Source organism: Rhineura floridana, chromosome 6 (genome assembly GCF_030035675.1).
Source record: "Rhineura floridana isolate rRhiFlo1 chromosome 6, rRhiFlo1.hap2, whole genome shotgun sequence".
In the NCBI taxonomy this organism is placed as follows: domain Eukaryota; kingdom Metazoa; phylum Chordata; class Lepidosauria; order Squamata; family Rhineuridae; genus Rhineura; species Rhineura floridana.
Window position 1 is genome coordinate 25925227 of NC_084485.1, and position 18090 is coordinate 25943316.

The 18090-nt window shown below is 42.4% G+C and overlaps 1 protein-coding gene across 8 annotated transcripts in view; it reads left to right on the forward strand.

The window, feature by feature from the left end:
- The window catches only part of ZNF217 (zinc finger protein 217), a 50856-nt gene extending 46808 nt beyond the window's left edge, over positions 1-4048 (forward strand). For all 8 annotated transcript variants that reach the window (XM_061631234.1, XM_061631235.1, XM_061631236.1 and 5 more), the window contains one exon: positions 1312-4048. The gene's annotated coding sequence lies outside the window, so the exon portion shown is untranslated. The remainder of the gene's footprint in view (positions 1-1311) is intronic.
- Positions 4049-18090: the final 14042 nt, after the last annotated feature.

The window sequence follows — 18090 nt, forward strand, 5'->3', positions numbered from 1 at the left end:
GGAACAAGCTGAAGCTGAATCCAGACAAAACCGAAGTACTGTTTGTGGGAGACAAGGGAGGGTTAGGGGATATAGACCTGGTGCTCAATGGGGTACGTTTGCCCCTGAAAGACCAGGTCCGCAGCCTGGAGTCATTCTTGATTCCCAGCTGTCCATGGAGGCTCAGGTTTCAGCTGTGAGCCGGGCGGCGCTGTATCAACTCCATCTGATACGGAGGCTGCGCCCCTACCTTCCCAACCATCTGCTCCCACCAGTAGTACATGCCCTGGTCACCTCTCGCCTAGACTACTGTAATGCGCTCTACGTGGGGTTACCCTTGAAAACGGTCCGGAAGTTGCAACTGGTACAGAATGCAGCGGCTCATCTGATTAAAGGCAGCCGCCAGCAGGATCACATCACCCCAGTGCTAAAGGAGTTGCACTGGCTACCGGTTGCTTACCGAGCCCAATTCAAGGTGTTGGTTCTGACCTTTAAATCCCTATACGGTTTCGGACCAGTCTATCTGAAGGAGCGCCTCCAGCATCGTCAGGGATGCCGCTCAACAAGATCAGCCTCAGAAGACCTTCTCTCGATCCCACCAGTTAAAACAGCTAGACTGGTGAGGACCAGAGGGAGGGCCTTTTCAATAGTGGCCCCCACCCTGTGGAATTCTCTCCCAAATGATCTCCGCCATGCCCCTTCGATGATGAGCTTCTGCCGGACTTTAAAGACCTGGTTTTTCAGGCAAGCCTTTGGGTTGGGTTAAGCTTTTACTGTTGGGGTTTTTATATTTTAATATATTAATGTTGAATGTATCTTATTGTGTTCGTCGCCCAGAGTGGCTGGATAACCAGTCAGATGGGCGACTAATAATAATAATAATAATAATAGTGTGTAATGTTAAGGTATTGGTATGGGTCACTGTGTACTTGAAGATTCCCCTCCCTCCAGGAAATATTTCCTTATTTAGTTTTCCAAATGTATGTCCTTCATTTACATTGTTTGACCATGTATTAATCACTTGTTTACTGTAGTTGAGGCTATTTACCTAGAGCACGGTCCTGATACAGTGCATTAAAACTTGTTAGGCATGACTTGGGAAAATGTGCAACATAAAGATGTTGTGTTGCTGAGCAATCATTTTTTTGTTATTGGGGAGAATTTGAATGTTGTCTGGCAACAAATAGCATAATTTTTATCCTAAGAGTCAACACAGTCTTTCTTACATTTTGCAATAGAAGACAAATAACACTTAAAGGTTTCCAGTCCAGCTGTGCTGTTTTTCTATGCATCTGTTTTGAGCTAAAGAACCTTTTTGTTTGTGTGTTCCAGGTATGAGGATACAAATTTGATTTCCCTTGCAGTTCATCTCTTGAGAATAATGAATGATGAAAGCTACCAAACTAAGCTGTGATTGTTCTATGAATAGAAAGAAACACTACAGTTCTGTAATGGAAGGCCTGATCCCATTTGTACAACATGGACCTAAACATTGTTGTCCCAAGACTTGGTTGCAAAGAACTGGCAAATGCGTGTATCTGTTCCTGATCTTGAATAATATTTTTTCTTAGAATTATCATAGACCAAATATTCAACATAAAGTATATTTTTGCATACTTGAGTGCTGCTGACAAGAGATCCAATTTAGAAGTTGTGTGTAAACCTTGCACCTCAGGTAAATCTGTGCATTGTTCATCTGGTTTAAATACGTGGAGGATTTTTGTATAAGGGTAGAGGTCTGTCACATTTTGTTTTGTGCTTTAAACTATGTACATTTTAAAAAGATTCCAAATGTACTATGTACTTTTATTTTCAACTTATGCACAGTGTAAATACCTGACAGAATAACTCGAGAATATTAACACAAAGATAGACCATAATCTGTTGTAAGAAACCATGTACTTCCTCAAATTGATGTAAATTCCTGAACATCCTCTGAGAGAATTATATTCATCGGCTGTATTTTCTGTTAATAGGGAGAAATACTTCTCGTAACTCTTGGCATACAGTCACAAGTCTTTGCTTTACAATGCACGTAGAAGGTTCCTGGTTAAATGTTTTCCTGCCTCCAGCTATTATTGGAGTGGGAATTATGCTCACAGAGAATTTCAGTTTCCTCCTCTTCCTTCTAAATATGTGGATTTTGATTCCATAAATGTATAGATTTAAAAATACTTTGTACAAATGCCTGAAGCTGAAAATAACATTCCTATTGAACACTGTTGCAACTCATCATAAGTATACATCTTTATATTTGCAAATATGGCAGTCCTTGTTTGTCCAGCAATCAAAGCAAGGGCACGATCCACCCACTCATGTAGCAGTATGCATGGGAAAAGATTCCCACAGGGTACTATGAAGTCCTCTTCTACTTCCTCTCCACACTTCTCCTGTCTTGGGCCAGGATATAATATCATGTGCAATGTCATTGCTTTCAGTGGAAGACCTGTAGCCATCTTGCATAGGGAGATAGTGGTCACAGGTCTATACAAGTATGGGGCAGATGTCGGTATTCCCATTTGGAAGGTATCGGCCTGCACATTTCTGTATCAAGTGCTATGTTCACCAAAGTCAAGAGCATCTAGGGGTGGGGGCTTAACCTAGGGTCCCCCTCCTTCACGTATGGGACTACATACTATGTGAGTATTACAGCCCCAACTTGGTTTGATTTATTTGTGAAGGAACTGTTTTTGTGAACTTAAGAATTTTTCCATTGCACATGATGATAATGAATAGGAAAGCAGTCTGGTACCAGCCGTGATGTGCATATTGCTGATGGATATAACAGCTTGTGAAGACTTTAATGACCAACTTACTCTTTTCTTTGAGTTTGGATGTCAAACATTTCCAGTACACAGATGGTTTTAAAAAAATATTTTTTGCACTGTTGAATGTGTGTTTCTTATCAGATGTAAAACAACAGAACATAGACTTTCTTGGAGATTTCCCCACAACCCCATATGCAACTTGGAGACATTTTAAATTAATTTCTTACTTCCTGTGTATTAAAGGATATATAATTTTGATGTCTCTGTAAAACTGGCAATGTAATGAAGTGCTGTGTATCAGGAAATTGTACACAATTTACCCTTTTCCTGTTCATAAGCTGAGCCATATGTACATAAAATCTAGATTTGTTTCCCTAGTTTTGCACTTTTATAGCCTATTTTTTGAAGATAAATTTGTGTGGAAGATGATTAATCTATTTTTGCCTTGCCCTTCAATGAGTCTTATAGAATGTGTAATATAACTTGTCTGTCTCCTTTTTTTAAAAAAAGTAACAGATCTTAAATATAAAAGACCAGGGCTATGTTTAACTATAGTTTTTAGAAGAGCCTCCCTCTTTGTGTTGGTGCAGTTTTTCTAAAACTCATGGGCTGTCACCTCAGCTTGGAAAAGAACAAAGAAGAGTGCAGCCCACAGCTTCCGAATCTGACTCGGGACACCTCATTTTATATTTTTGGGGGGCATGGGATCTGCTACAGCACAAGCTTTTTTCTTCCCTGCAAAGGTAGTATCAAAAGCCCTGCCCATTCACTTGCTTCTACCTATATTAGCGTTGGGTTGGTTTCTAGGAGGAGAGACACTGGTGGGGGCAGGAGTCGCAGTGGGGGCTGCTTCCACGTGGCCTGGGGTTTCTGATAGTACCTTTGCAGCATAGGACAAAGCAGCTCCCACACTGTCAAGGTAACACAAGAGAGGCCCTAACCTGTAACCCTGGGGCGTGCAGTCCATCAAGCACTTTCAGTGAGAGTGTCATACAGTGGAGGATTTGCAGCAGCAGTGCTTTGTAGACTGCAGCCCTGGTCTCCAAAGTAGGTTTTGCCCATCAGTATTAACTATGGGATACTACTGTGTTTTCTTTTTGTTGTCAATAGCAATGAGTATACTGGTACAAGTTGTTGATTTGTTGTATTTATTTCTTTCCATCTTGATTTATTTTAATTGTGAAACCCTTAAGTTGTCAAACTAGACACCATACAGGTCATTTAATTTATGATGTGTTTTCAATTTAGTGGACTGTTATTACATGCGAATGTAAATATAGACTTGGTGTTTTTGCAAATACTCCTGTTGTCCTTGTTTCATCCTCTGAACACACTTGTAGTAGACGGGCAAAATTTTGCTTAGTAGCTATGAGTTGAAGGTGGGTTGAGTAATTTTTGTCTAAACGCAAGTTGCATACAAAATTTCAAGGACTAAACTACCATCCTGCAAGTGGGTTAGAGAAACGAAATTCCTAAGGTGTGTTTTTAGAACATGCCTGGAGTAGAGGGCAAATCAGCTGTTCTTTGGGGTCAATACTACTTTTAAAGTAGTACTACTTTAAAAGATACTACTTTTAAAAGACTGTTGTGGGAAGAGTTTGCTGTGCTTCAGCAAATTGGTGCTCAGTTCCTTGGAATTTGGATGAGGGAACTGAAAAGAAAGTGGCAAGGAGGTGTGCAGTTGCAGACACGGTAGTGAAGTAAATGATTATTATTAACTAAACTTCTATCCTGCCTTCCTCCTGGAAGGTGCCCAGAGTGGCAAACAAAGATCAGTTGAAAAGGCTCACTTCAGAACTACTTGTTAAAAGTACACACTAAATTTTGCTTTAACTCTCAAATGGGAGAAATGGCCACTTCTATTGTACCTGACATCCCAGTGGTGTTTAGAACTTGAAATTATAGAATTGCATCTTGACTGTGCACACCAACGCTACAATATTAATCTTCAAGGCAGATACAGCATTACAACATAAACTATCTTTATTCTTCCCCCAAGAAAATGGATGCAGAGGTCAAGCAGTTATATACATTTGTAAAATGAAAATGTCTCCTGGGGCTACTAGTGGGTGCAAGCATACATAAAATGAGCAGGCTCCATTTTCCCCCCCTTTTGAGTCTGATTTCCTTCCACTTTTTGCTATGTTTTATGTTGACATAAGCAGCAATTCCAGTGCTGATTTGGTTCTTGTTCTCTGCCATGTGTCATGTAGGCAACCTGTTTTAAAAATAAAAATTGAGCACTAGCTTGTACATCTACACAATTTTCAAAAGCTCATTTGGCACATTTTTTAAAAGCATAATTGCAAAAAGAAAAACTGATCTAGGGCTCGGGAAAGATGGGATCGTGACATCATGGCCATGAATCCATTAGTACCACACACAGGCAATTTGAACCTTCCACTGAAATTACCCCGAGTGTGACCAGCAAAAAAAGACTCACCCCCCCAAAAAGTGTTATACAGAAAAGTAGCTTTTAAATGAAACCAAACCAGAATAGGTCTCTTACATGCAAAAACGTGAAACTCACTTTTTATACCTGCCAGGCACCCTAACAGGTAGGTGGACTATTATAGCAAGTAGCAATTTGGGAAGCAAATTCTTTTTAGTGGCTGCTGCTTCCACTGGAGCTGGTTATGCCTATTTCTCAGGTGAAGAAGTCTCATTGCAGCTGTTTGGATTGCTGCCAAAAAGAAACCCTGAGGACTAATGTTATCCCAGTATCCAAGAGATATTTCATACAAGTAGGTTTACACACATTACAGGTGTACATACCAGCTTTTTTTTAAAAGCAGGTGTTGCCACTGTGAACACTGACCAACTGATTAACACTCACACTGAATAGATGAAACTATCTCATGCCAAATCAGGCTACAGGTCCAATGTTTCCATTGATTGCCTGACTGTATATTGCCATAGCAGTTTTACAATGAAACCTGTACTGCCCACTCCCACCCCAGATGTTGGCTGCAGCTGGTTGGAACTGGAGGCCAAGAACATTGGTGAGCTGCAGGTTCCCTATCCTGTTGGACAGCTTAAAGCAATAGCTGACGATGGCAAGGAATGACTGCCCTGTGCTTTTCTGGCAACTGCCTCCAAAACAGAAAGCCAGAATTTCAGAAACAGAAATTTTCTGGTCATTTGTATTTACACTTCACCTTTCTGAAAAGAGCTCAAAGGTAGCCTATGCGTTCCTCCTCCGTTTCATCCTCACAGCAACCCTGTGAGCTAGGTTAGGCTGAGAGATAGCAACTGGCCCAAGGTCACCCAGGGAGGTTCATGATAGAGTGGGGATTTGAAGCCAGGTCTCCTTGGTCCTAGTCTGCAACTAACCACTGTGTGTTACGTGCCTTCAATTCGATTACAACTTATTTATTTATTTTATTATATTTGTATACTGCCCCATAGCCGAAGCTCTCTGGGTGGTTTACAGTAACTAAAAACATTAAATACAATTTAAAACAGATATTATAAAAACAATTTAAAACACAATTTAAAAATTTAAACAGTATAAAACACATGCTAAAATGCCTGGGAGAAGAGGAACTTACGGCAACCCTATGAATTGGTGACCCCCAATAGCATCTGTTGTAAACCATCCTGTTCAGATCTTGTAAGTTCAGGTCTGTGGCTTCCTTTATGGAATCAATCTATCTCTTGTTTGGTCTTCCTCTTTTTCTGCTCCCTTCTGTTTTTCCCATCATCATTGTCTTTTCTGGCAATTCATGTCTTCTCATGATGTGTCCAAAGTATACTAATCTCAGTTTCATCATTTTAGCTTCTAGTGATAGTTAAATATGGCAGCCGCTAGTTGTGACCTCAAGACAGATGGGATGGTTAAAAGCACAGTGGCCAACCAGGTGCGTGAGGGAAGCCCGCAAGCAGGACCCGAGTGCAAGAACACTCTCCCCTCCTGAAGCTTCCGGCAACTGGTTTACAGAAGCATGCTGCCTCTGACTAGGGTGGCACAGCACAGCCATCCTGGCTAGTAGCCATTGATAGCCCTGTCCTCCATTAATTTGTCTAATCTTCTTTTAAAGCCATCCAAGCTGGTGGCCATTACTGCGTCTTGTGGGAGCAAATTCCATAGTTTAAGTATGCGCTGAGTAAAGAAGTACTTCCTTTTGTCTGTCCTGAATCTTCCAACATTCTGCTTCTTTGAATGTCCACGAGTTCTAGTATTATGAGAGAGGGAGAAGAACTTTTCTCTATCCACTTTCTCAATGCCATGCATAATTTTATACACTTCTATCATGTCTCCTCTGACCTGCCTTTTCTCTAAACTAAAAAGCCCCAAATGCTGCAACCTTTCCTCGTAAGGGAGTTGCTCCATCCCCTTGATCATTCTGGTTGCCCTCTTCTGAACCTTTTCCAACTCTATAATATCCTTTTTGAGATGAGGCGACCAGAGTTGTACACATTATTCCAAATGCGGCCGCACCATAGATTTATACAACGGCATTATGATATTGGCTGTTTTATTTTCAATACCTTTCCTAATTATCCCTAGCATGGAATTTGCCTTTTTCACAGCTGCCACGCACTGGGTCGACATTTTCATCATGCTGTCCACTACAACCCCGAGGTCTCTCTCCTGGTCGGTCACTGCCAGTTCAGACCCCATGAGCATATATGTGAAATTAAAAATTTTTGCTCCAATATGCATAATTTTACACTTGTTTATATTGAATTGCATTTGCCATTTTCCCGCCCATTCACTCAGTTTGGAGAGGTCTTTTTGGAGCTCTTCGCAATCCCTTTTTATTTTAACAACCCTGAACAATTTAGTGTCATCAGCAAACTTGGCCACTTCACTGCTCACTCCTAATTCTGTGTCATTAATGAACAAGTTGAAAAGTACAGGTCCCAATACTGATCCTTGAGGGACTCCACTTTCTACAGCCCTCCATTGGGAGAACTGTCCATTTATTCCTACTCTCTGCTTTCTGCTTCTTAACCAATTCCTTATCCACAAGAGGACCTCTCCTCTTATTCCATGACTGCTAAGCTTCCTCAGAAGTCTTTGGTGAGTTCTGGTTTAATTTGTCCTAACCCAATTATTTGTCTTTTTTGCAGCCCATGGTATCCGCAAAATTCTCCAACACCACATTTCAAATGAGTTGAAACCACTACACCACTACACCACAGTATATCTATCTGCCAGTCTCAGGTGTGTGTTGTTTGCCCTGTTGAGTCACGACTATAGATTCAGGCTCCACGTAATAGTTTTATCTGATTTATTAGCAAGGTTCTGTGGGAGAGAGAAGGGTTAAAGACATCTGGAGGGCTGAATTAGCATGCCAAAGGAAGAATCAAGCACACAGGAGCATGGAAAGCCATCAACACCATTGCTTCAACTAGCTTAATATTGTTTACATCACAGATGGAAAAAATGGACTGCCTTCAAGAGATTTCATGGTAAGAGGTATTCAGAGGGGGTTTACCATTGCCTCCCTCTGAGGCTAGTCCTCCCCAGCTGGCTAGGGCCTGCTCAGCTTGCCACAGCTGCACAAGCCAGCCCCTTCCTTGTCCACAACTGCCAGGTGGGGGGCAACTGGGCTCCTTGGGACTATGCAGCTTGCCCATGGCTGTACAGGTGGCACGGCACGTAACCCCTGAGCCACTCCCTGTGATCTTTAGCTGGCTCTTGACACCCAGGAGACACGAGCAGGGATTTGAACTCACAGACTCTGGACTCCCAGCCAGGCTCTCCCCACTGTGCTATACCAGCTGATTATGCAACTCTAGAAGGTGATTTTTTAATTTCTTTTATTAATAATATTGTCACATGTCTCCTTAAGTGCTTTTGCTACATTTCATATTTTCACGCCGGGCATAATCAAGATCTATCATTAGGCGCTAGGCGAAAACATTCCTCTTCTCTCAGGCATTCAGCTCTTAATATTTTGGAGGGCTTTTTTAGCCTCTCGGTTGTTCCATCATCTTATCCATGTATTGTGTGTGTGTTTTTCTTTTTATTTGTGTTAGTTTTATATTGGTTTCAATCTTTTTATTGTATGTTGCTTTGGGTTCATTCTTATGAAGAAAAGCGACAAATAAATACAAATAAATATTTTATTGGTATTTTTAATATTTTAGATTCCTTTGTTAACCACATAGAACAGTGGTTCTCAAAGCTTTCCCCCCACAGACCACTAGAAAATTGCTGAGGGTCTTTTTCTGCCTGCTGTAGCAATTTTAGTTCCATATAATTCAAATTGTAATACAAAAAAACCACAACAATATAAGAAATAAAAGAAGCAATAAAAATACCATTAAAGATCAATATGAACATTTGCTCCCAGCTTCAACCACAAATCCACAGGCACGCCATGGACCACTGATGGTCCACAGGCCATAGTTTGGTGACTTAGAGGTTTGTATTGAGTAAATGGTATACACATTTTGTTAAATAAAATGAGTCAAACCTGGGGTTCCAGAGCCTTGTTTTTGTCACATAATCTGTAGTTCTGTCCTTAGATGACTGATAGTCAAGCTTATTTTAAGATGGAACTAGAGCCCTGTGAAATGTATCTAATGAAACAAGAGATCAAAATACCACTTTTACCTCTACCCTTTATAGAGCCAGTGTGGTGTAGTGGTTAAGGTGTTGGACTACAAGACCAGGGTTCGAATCCCCACATAGCCATGAAGCTCACTGGGTGACCTTGGGCCAGTCACTGCCTCTCAGCCTCATGAAAACCCTATTCGTAGGGTCTCCATAAGTCAGAATCGACTTGAAGGCAGTACATTTACATTTTTTTACCCTTTATATATATCATGTGGAAAGTGTATGATCTTTGGGCAATAATAAGGGAGCTCCCTTTCCTTTCTCGTTGAGAGAGAGTCAGAAAAGTGATTTTAAACAAGTTAATATAGGCAACTGCTGTTCTGTGAAGAGTTAGATGGATTAGATATTCCTTTTAAAACCACTAGGAAAGTATTTCCAAAGGTGTTATGAGTCTTGTGACCACAAGGTGACAGTGTGAGCCCATGTTAGCACCTGAAATACACATAAAATAAAGAAGGGAAGAGAAGGGGGGGATATCATGGAGCGTTGGGCAAATGACTTCAGAGAGAGATGCCCCTTTTGTACTTTCCCTCCTCTTAAGATATCAGCTTCAAAGTTACCGAAGCCTAACAGCAGAAAGAGCGCAGTAAAGGCTTCTTTCTCTCAAGCTATGGGTCCAACCATCAGTTATATTTTTGTCCTTCCCTTCCCTTCCTTGTTTCATGTGCATTTCAGGTGCAAACATGAGCTCACTCAAATTGGACTGTGGTCTAATTGGGTATAAGGTAGTTTCATCTATTCATAGATTAACCAGTAAAAGGAACAATGGAAGATCTGAGCGACAGTGATGTTTGCTGTAATCTGTATCGGTTACATTACTCTTTGCTGTAATCTATACTGACTGATGTATTTTTAATTATTATTATTTATTCAGTTTATATCTTGCCTTGCTCCCAAAGGAATCCAGGGGGGCGAACACATCATTAAAACAATATCATTAAAATTCTAAAAGCAATCACATTCTGTCAGCCAATGATTTCAGAGTCGCCAGGATCAGTATCTTTCAGCCATCAAATACCTGTGTAAACAAGAATGTTTTAACATTTCTCCTGAAAGTCAATGAGAGAAACAGATGCACCTCATCTGGAGGAGAGCATTCCACATGGGGGGAACCACCACTGAGAATGCCCTGTTACAAGTCAGCATGAACCGGGTAGCCCCCACATCTGAACATTTTAGTATATTGTTTTAGCTTATCACGAAGGATTTGATGAACACAAATACCAGGGCCGGCACCAGACTGCAGCGGGCCCCTGCCCCCCTCCCGGCGCGTGCACTTAAATACACCTGATCAAACGCTGCATCAGCGAGCATGCCTGCCATCACCCAACATGGAATAGGGGGGGATTGCCCCCACCACCATCTTGGGTGATGGTAGGCATGTGCATGCAGTGTGTTGATGTAGCAATGCAAGAGGTGGTGCAACCGGGGATATTTGAGCACACGCAGGCAGTGTGGCCTGGGAGAGTGGAACTCCCATTTCGCAATCCGCATCACTGTCCAGTCATGTCCTGCTATCATGCCCCATGATCTGGTGCTGGTGGGGATTGTGGAGCAGGAGCTTCACCCTCCCAGCTCCAGCCACTGGGACCCTTGGGCAGTACCAAGCCTGGCTGCCCGCTAGTGCCGGGCCTGAGAAATACCATTATTATTGTTGTTGTTGTATCATTTAAAATAATTTTACAATGAAAATTACTGTATTGAATATCTATTATATTGGGATGAAGAATGATCTGGTTGAGTTTGAACTATATCATGTTTCTCTGTAAGGATGAGCAGAAGACAAATGGTGAAATATGTTTTCTCTTCCAGAAATAGGCACAGAGGGAGTAATGGGGGGGGGAACAAGTTTTAATTCTTTATTTAATTGAATAAGAGCATAAGACAGTAGAAAACAAGCAAACATGGAGTGGAATCGCCTGCCAGTTAGACAGAATGTGACCGAGCTGGGACTAACAAGTGGATCCCATCCCTGTACAGTGCATACTTAAACTATGGAATTTACTTACACTGGAGGCAGTGATGACCACCAACTTGGATGGCTTTCAAAGAGGATTCAACAAATTCATGGAGGGTAAGGCTGTCAATGGCTACTCGCCATGATGGCTGTGCTCTGCCTCCTCCATTGGAGGCACTATGATTCTGAATAGCAGTTGCTGGAAACCGTCAGAGTAGAGCGTGCGCTTGCGCTCAGGCCACTGTGAGAACAGGATGCTGGGCTAGATGGGCCATGGGCCTGATCCAGTAGGCTCTTCTTGTGTTCTTAGTAGCAGCAGCAGCAGCCGTTGCTGCCGGCCCTTTTTCTGAATGGTGCAGGATTCAGCTTCCCTTGGTGGATTGGACCCCCTGCCCACCTTGGTGCTTTGTATTACTTCATTGCCAGCAGCTTCATCCCTTCCTCTTTCCCCATCACCAAACAGAAGCAGAGGGCAGGTGGGCAGAAGAAGGTGACAACCACTGTCTCGTGGCCATTGGCTCGCCTGTCCAGTGACAATGGCTGTTAGGGATACTCACTGCCCAGAGGGAACGGACAGGAAAGCATGCAAAGACTCCTGATCCTAGCAGCTGCTGCAGATCTCTAGTGATCTCTCCCTCTCTCTGGCTCATGAGAAGAAGCCACCACAGGTGGGGATAGCAAGCCTGGACAGGGCCCCAACCAATAATATCTTGCTGAAGGCCCCAAAACTGGGGCTTAATTGTATGCACTGTTCAGTCTCAAAAATATGAAGGATCCCAAGGAAAATGCTAGGAAATTCATGCAGATTGGGATAATTTGGTTTTTAAACTTCTGGACTAGCAATCTAACAATCAATGCTGAGGCCTCTGCAGAAGATAAATACTTAACGGGAAAGAAGGAGAGCGGGAATGTCCATTTTGCTGCAGGAGACCGAAAAACTGTAACACAAAAACAGGGCCTTGGATTCTTACTTGCAATATTTGTTTGTTCACCTTCTCCACAGAGTGGAGAGCAACAAAGGGAGAGAGCTAGTAAAAGGCAGGAAAAATTGGTTTGTATTAAAATCTCCTCTGCACTTAGGGCAGTAAATCACCAACAGATTCAAAATGGACCATAAATTGAATATTTTAGTGTACGTGAAGTGGGTTCCAGGGCTCTAAAGTGAGTTTAAAGAGTCTTTCCCCTTTTGTTCCTCTTAATCATCCAGCTCTTCCGAAAAACATTTCATCTGCCTGACGGCATAGTGTTAGAGGATAAAACTTGTGTGTGTGTGCGCGTACGTGTGTGCGTGTTAGTGCTCTGCCAAAACCTGTCTTCCAATTTCTTAAAAGTTTTCTTTCCCTGAAAAGGAGACTTCTGTTTTTCTGCCTACCCCTAGCTCCACCTGTCAGCTGCCCTGCCCTCTGCCCTCCCTTTGCTCCACCAGCCTCAGCGATCAGAAGCCCCCACTTGTCCTCTGCAGTAGCGGCTGGCGAGGAGGGGAGGTGCCATGCACCCGACTTCTTGACAGGGGAGTCGCTGCTGCTTACCAGGAAGGAGAAGGGCGAAGCAGTGGGGATGTCAGTGCTGCATGGGTGCACCAGTGGACCTGATCTAGCACTCCAGCACCAAACTTTTCTGGCCCAAGCACTGCATTCACCTGTTACGGGGCTTTCACTATTAGCCTCCATTTTGTGTCCAGAAGTGAACCAAAGCTGGCCTCAACTACAACAAGGGGCCCTGCGTAAGATCCCCTGCTTTCACCATATTTCCTATCTTGTTTACTTGATCAATGCCTAACCCAGGCAGCAAAGTCTGCCAACAAAGTCATAGGGGGACTCCATTGATTAAATCACTAGGAATGCTGGATTGCGATAATGACAATGGGCCAAGTAATTGGCAAATGAAAGGTCACCAGGCACACGTTTTGGAACCTAAAGGCCCCTGCATCAGACACCAGAGCCACACTCTCCTCACCAACTAGAAACCCCATAAAAATGCAAATGGAGAACAGATAGAACGATAACAGCCCATTACAGGTGTGCTGACAAGCCAGGAAACCCCATGTGGAATAATTGCTGCCTGGCAGAAAACACCTACCTGGACTTTACGCAACCCTTTTTCCTTATCTCATTTTGACCTCTTTGACCCTTTTTTGCACTGATTTCTTTAAAAGATTTCACTTTTTAAAAAAAAGCAATTAACCATTTTCACAAGCATGGCAGACAGCCCAGGCACTTACAGGAAAGCCCCGCTAAGGACATCATAGGGTCGTCAGGAAGCTGGAAAAGTGCAGAATACAAACCACCAGAGAGATGATTCGTAGAGCAAAAGAAAGGACACTCCCCAAAATCCTTGGCCATCTTGAAAGTGAAGAGAGCAGAACAAAAACATTGCATCCCGCCCACAGGAGTTTCACAGAAATTTTCTCTCCCCGTTGCTAATTCTCAGGTGCAATTCCTTTTATCATTAATTGAAGGAGAATGGTTTAAAAACACACAGTACTGATCTTAGTAGCAGGCCTGTGAGCAGGACACCTATATAGGTGTAGGTGGTTATAGAATTATAGAATAGTAGAGTTGGAAGGGCCCTATAAGGCCATCGAGTCCAACCCCCTGCTCAATGCAGGAATCCAAATCAAAGCATTCCCGACAGATGTCTGTCCAGCTGCCTCTTGAATGTCTCCAGTGTTGGAGAGTCCACTACCTCTCTAAGTAATAGTTCCATTGTTGTATGGCTCTAACAGTTAGGAAGTTTTTCCTGATGTCCAGTCGAAATCTGGCTTCCTGCAACTTGAGCCCGTTATTCCATGTCCTGCACTCTGGGACGATCGAGAAGAGATCCCAGCCCTCCTCAGTGTGACAACCTTCAGATAGGGCACCCTACCTTTAAGATGTCATTCTCTCCCTTCGGTGGGGCATGGACTTTGGTACCTTTGGCTTAGTCCCCACCCCCAACAGTACTTTGGAGGTACCCTGACACAGCTTTCTTATGTGATGGCACAGGAGACTCAAGACTCAGATTTCTGGTACTTAGTCATATGAACTGCTGAATCGTATAGCGCAGGGCTAATCAATGTGGTGGCCTCCAGATGCTGTTGGGCTATAACACCCATCCTCCCTGACTATTGACCATGCTGGCTGGGGCTGCATTTTCTGTGCGCGAAGCCTCTCTGATGTGATGGAGCAAAGCATATATTTCTAGGGTCGCTTTTCCTTTGTTTGCCCTACGTGGTGTGTGTCTTACTAATTACTTACTTACTTATTTACCTTCTTGCCTCAAGCATTTATACCCGGCTCTTCAGCCAAGAAGGGTCTCTGGTTGGCTCACAGATCAAGGGAACACAAAATGATAACATAAATACATTTGTTTACAGTGCAGTGCTAAGCCCTGGCTGGAGTCATTGCCTCAGATAAAGCCCTGACGCTCTGATCAGCTTGGGTGGAAAGTAAACCGGGGAGGGGTGGAGTGTGTGGTTTTTTTTGGCTGTTTATCCCCAGCCTGGCACAGCAAATGAGTTCCAGGATCCACCCCCTGGGGAATCAGCGCTGCTGACATTCCAACCCCAAATCCACCCCAATATGTCTTGTAAAAGTTTTAAAATAAAATTCTGGGACTAGCATTCCCTGGCTATGCTGGCAAAATTGGCTCAGCTAATAAGCATCCAGAGAGCTCGTGAACCCCAGAGGAAGACACCGGTGAGGCCCGTTCAGTGGCACAGCTCAGGGTCAGCCTTCCCAGCTCAATAGGGTGCAGCATAATTGCCTTTGCCTGTAGCACAGATTGAGATTGTTGGTCATGCAGCAGCATATTTAAGCTACCACACGATGTCATGATGGGCATCAATTTGGGTGGTATCAAATGTCGGATGTTGTATCTGGCGCAAGCAGATGCCCAGGATGCAGAACAGTATAGTGACAGGCTAGATGCCAGTTGAAGCAATGAGCCAGACAAGTAATAAGTTTTAAGAGTCACTTTACTGACAATAGAATATATCACAAGCTCTCTCTCTGTACAAACTCCTCGACCCCCACACCGACTGGCCAGATCTGCTAAGTCTTATAGATAAGGCCAGCTGGTTGCCTTGGATACTTGTCCTTGAGATCTGCACGGACTCTGTGCTTCTTGGCCTTGTAACTCTGCTGTGGAAAAATACATTCAGGCACTCTTTCTTTGCCAACACCCCCCACCTATTTTTCCATAGCATAAACCTTTATCATTTACATTACATCTTTCATGTTTCTTCTAACTTTTGTTATCACAATTACAGTTACATTTCTTGCAGTCACTTAAATTACATTTCTCCACATGATACATTTCTTTTCTTCAGTTTACATCAGCATCATTTGTAATACAGTTACTCCATTGCAATCTCAGCATCATTTTCATTATATTTCTTTCAGCAATTATTTTTCATGATTCCCATCATCCCACTTTTTCCAGTTACTGAAGTCTATATGCTTAATGGAATTTATTTTAAATCTAACAGGTGGAATACCTTTGGTTGTTCTCTCTGATCTGCGTGGTTGTATTTCTGCCCTAGTGTCTGTGTCTGTGTCAGGCGATTCCTCAGTTTCTCTCTCAGAGCTAGAACTTGATTCACTACTGCTGTCTGTTTCTTCTTGTTTTATTGGTACTGTATCTGCCTGTTCTTGTTCATTACTAACTTCAGTGTTTCCCAACTCCACATATGTTTTCTCTTCCCAATCCTGCTCTATTGTTTGCACGCTTCTGCTTAACACCACAGACCTTTGTTTAGGCATCCAAATTCTGTAATACGTGTTTTCAAATCCCAGCATGTACCCTTTGTCTGCTCTCCTTTGCAGCTTCCCTGTCCTTTTATTTTTGAGAACATGTACCCAGCATTCTGCTCCAAACCTAATCAAATGTTTTAATCTGGGTTTTCTGTCATACAATTTCTGATAAGGAGACATTCCAGTGGCCTTATGGAATATTCTGTTTTGAATGTAAGCTGAATACAGAACACACTCTCCCCAGAAACCTTGTGTTAAAGAGGAGTCACATAGCATTGATCTTATTGAGTCCTGAAGCAACCTGTTCCAGCGTTCAGCTAACCCGTTCTGATGAGGACTATAAGGGGCTGTTAACTCCTGTTTTATTCCTCTTTTATCCAAGTATTCAGTAAAAGAGTGTCCTAAGAACTCTCTTCCTTGATCTGATCTTATTCTCTGTATTTTGTCACCAAACTGCACTTCAATTTTTGTAATAAATCTTTTCAGTTTCTCTGCAGCTTCACTTTTAGCTTTTAGTAAATAAACAGTGCAGAATTTTGAAAAATCATCAACTATTGTCAGGAAATATCTTGCACCCCCCTGAGTAGGTTGAAATGGCCCCACTAAGTCCACGTGTATTAATTGATAAGGTGCATTTGTACTGGGCATGGCTTCTTTGTTCTTTGCAGCCACAACTGCCCTAGTTTGTTTACACACGTGGCAGTCTACATATTTTTCACAGTTTCTCAATGTCACATCATTACTGTTCTCTGTTGTTTTCACCACATTTTCATATCCTATGTGGCCTAGTTTTCTGTGCCATAAATGAACACAATTATTATGGGGTTTCTTATTAGCACACATGAGTACATGATTTGTTTGTTTCACGTGTAAGAAGAACAATGAGTTCCTCACTATTCCTTTCATGAATATTTTTCCTCCTCTCATTACATGCACTGAACCCCTTTTGAACATTACATTGAACCCCATTTCATTGAGTTTCGACACAGCCATAATGTTGCACTCAATATCAGGAACAAACAGCACATCAGTCATAATGGTATTGAAACCTGCTAATTTCACTGTTCCCCTACTTTTGATCTGTTTCTTAGATCCATCAGCCATTATTACATGATCCTCTACGTCACAAAATGTATGAAACATGGATTTATCTTTGATTATACTATTTGTTGCCCCACTGTCAATTGCCCATAAATCTTTACAGTTATTTCCCTGCTCATTGTTAATACATTGCTTATTCTTACTAGCATAGATCACCTGTACACATGGTTTTCTTCCTCTTTCTCTTCTTCTTGCTTCACAATTCCTTTGAAGATGTTGCTTGGAACCACAAAAATAACATGCCTTTTGTCCATACAGTCTCTCTTGCGCTTCTTTGTTGTTCTGCTTTTCCACGTGTTTAGACTCAGTCCTTTCTTGCTTTGCCATTTCTTGCCTTCTTTGAAATTCTTGTAAAAGTTTTCCTTCTATGTAATCCATATTGAGATTTGCATCGTCCATTGCTTCCAAAGAGCTCACCAGACTATCATAACATGAATCTAGTGAAGATAATGTGATATACACTTTTTGCGTTTGAGAATGTTCAATTTCACGTTCTGACAACTCAGTAAACAGTCTGTTTATTTCCAACAAATGCTCTGACATGGTTGTATCTCCAGATAAGCGCATCTGATACAATCTTCTGGCAAGATATATTTTAGAACTGGCAGTCTTTTTCACATGAATATTTCTTAAAGTTTCCCAGGTTTCCTTAGCTGTTGTTGCATCACACACGTGCAGTAATTGAGAATCATCAATAGCAAGAACAATTAACGCCTTTGCCCTCTCATCCAGCCTTCTCCAATCTGCTGGAATAGGCACCCCGGCGGGTGGGTCTTCTGCGATAGCTTTCCACAGGTCTTCTTTCACTAGAAAAGCCTGCATTCTCTGTTTCCAAGTGCCATAATTTTTCCCTGTCAGCCTTTCCAAGGGAATCCCGGCCGATAACGTAATAGACATACTTTCACTTTTCACAGTTCACCGCCTTTGTAATTAGAGCTTCTCACCTCTGTCCTTCAGTCCCACGGCTCTCTCACAGCTTTC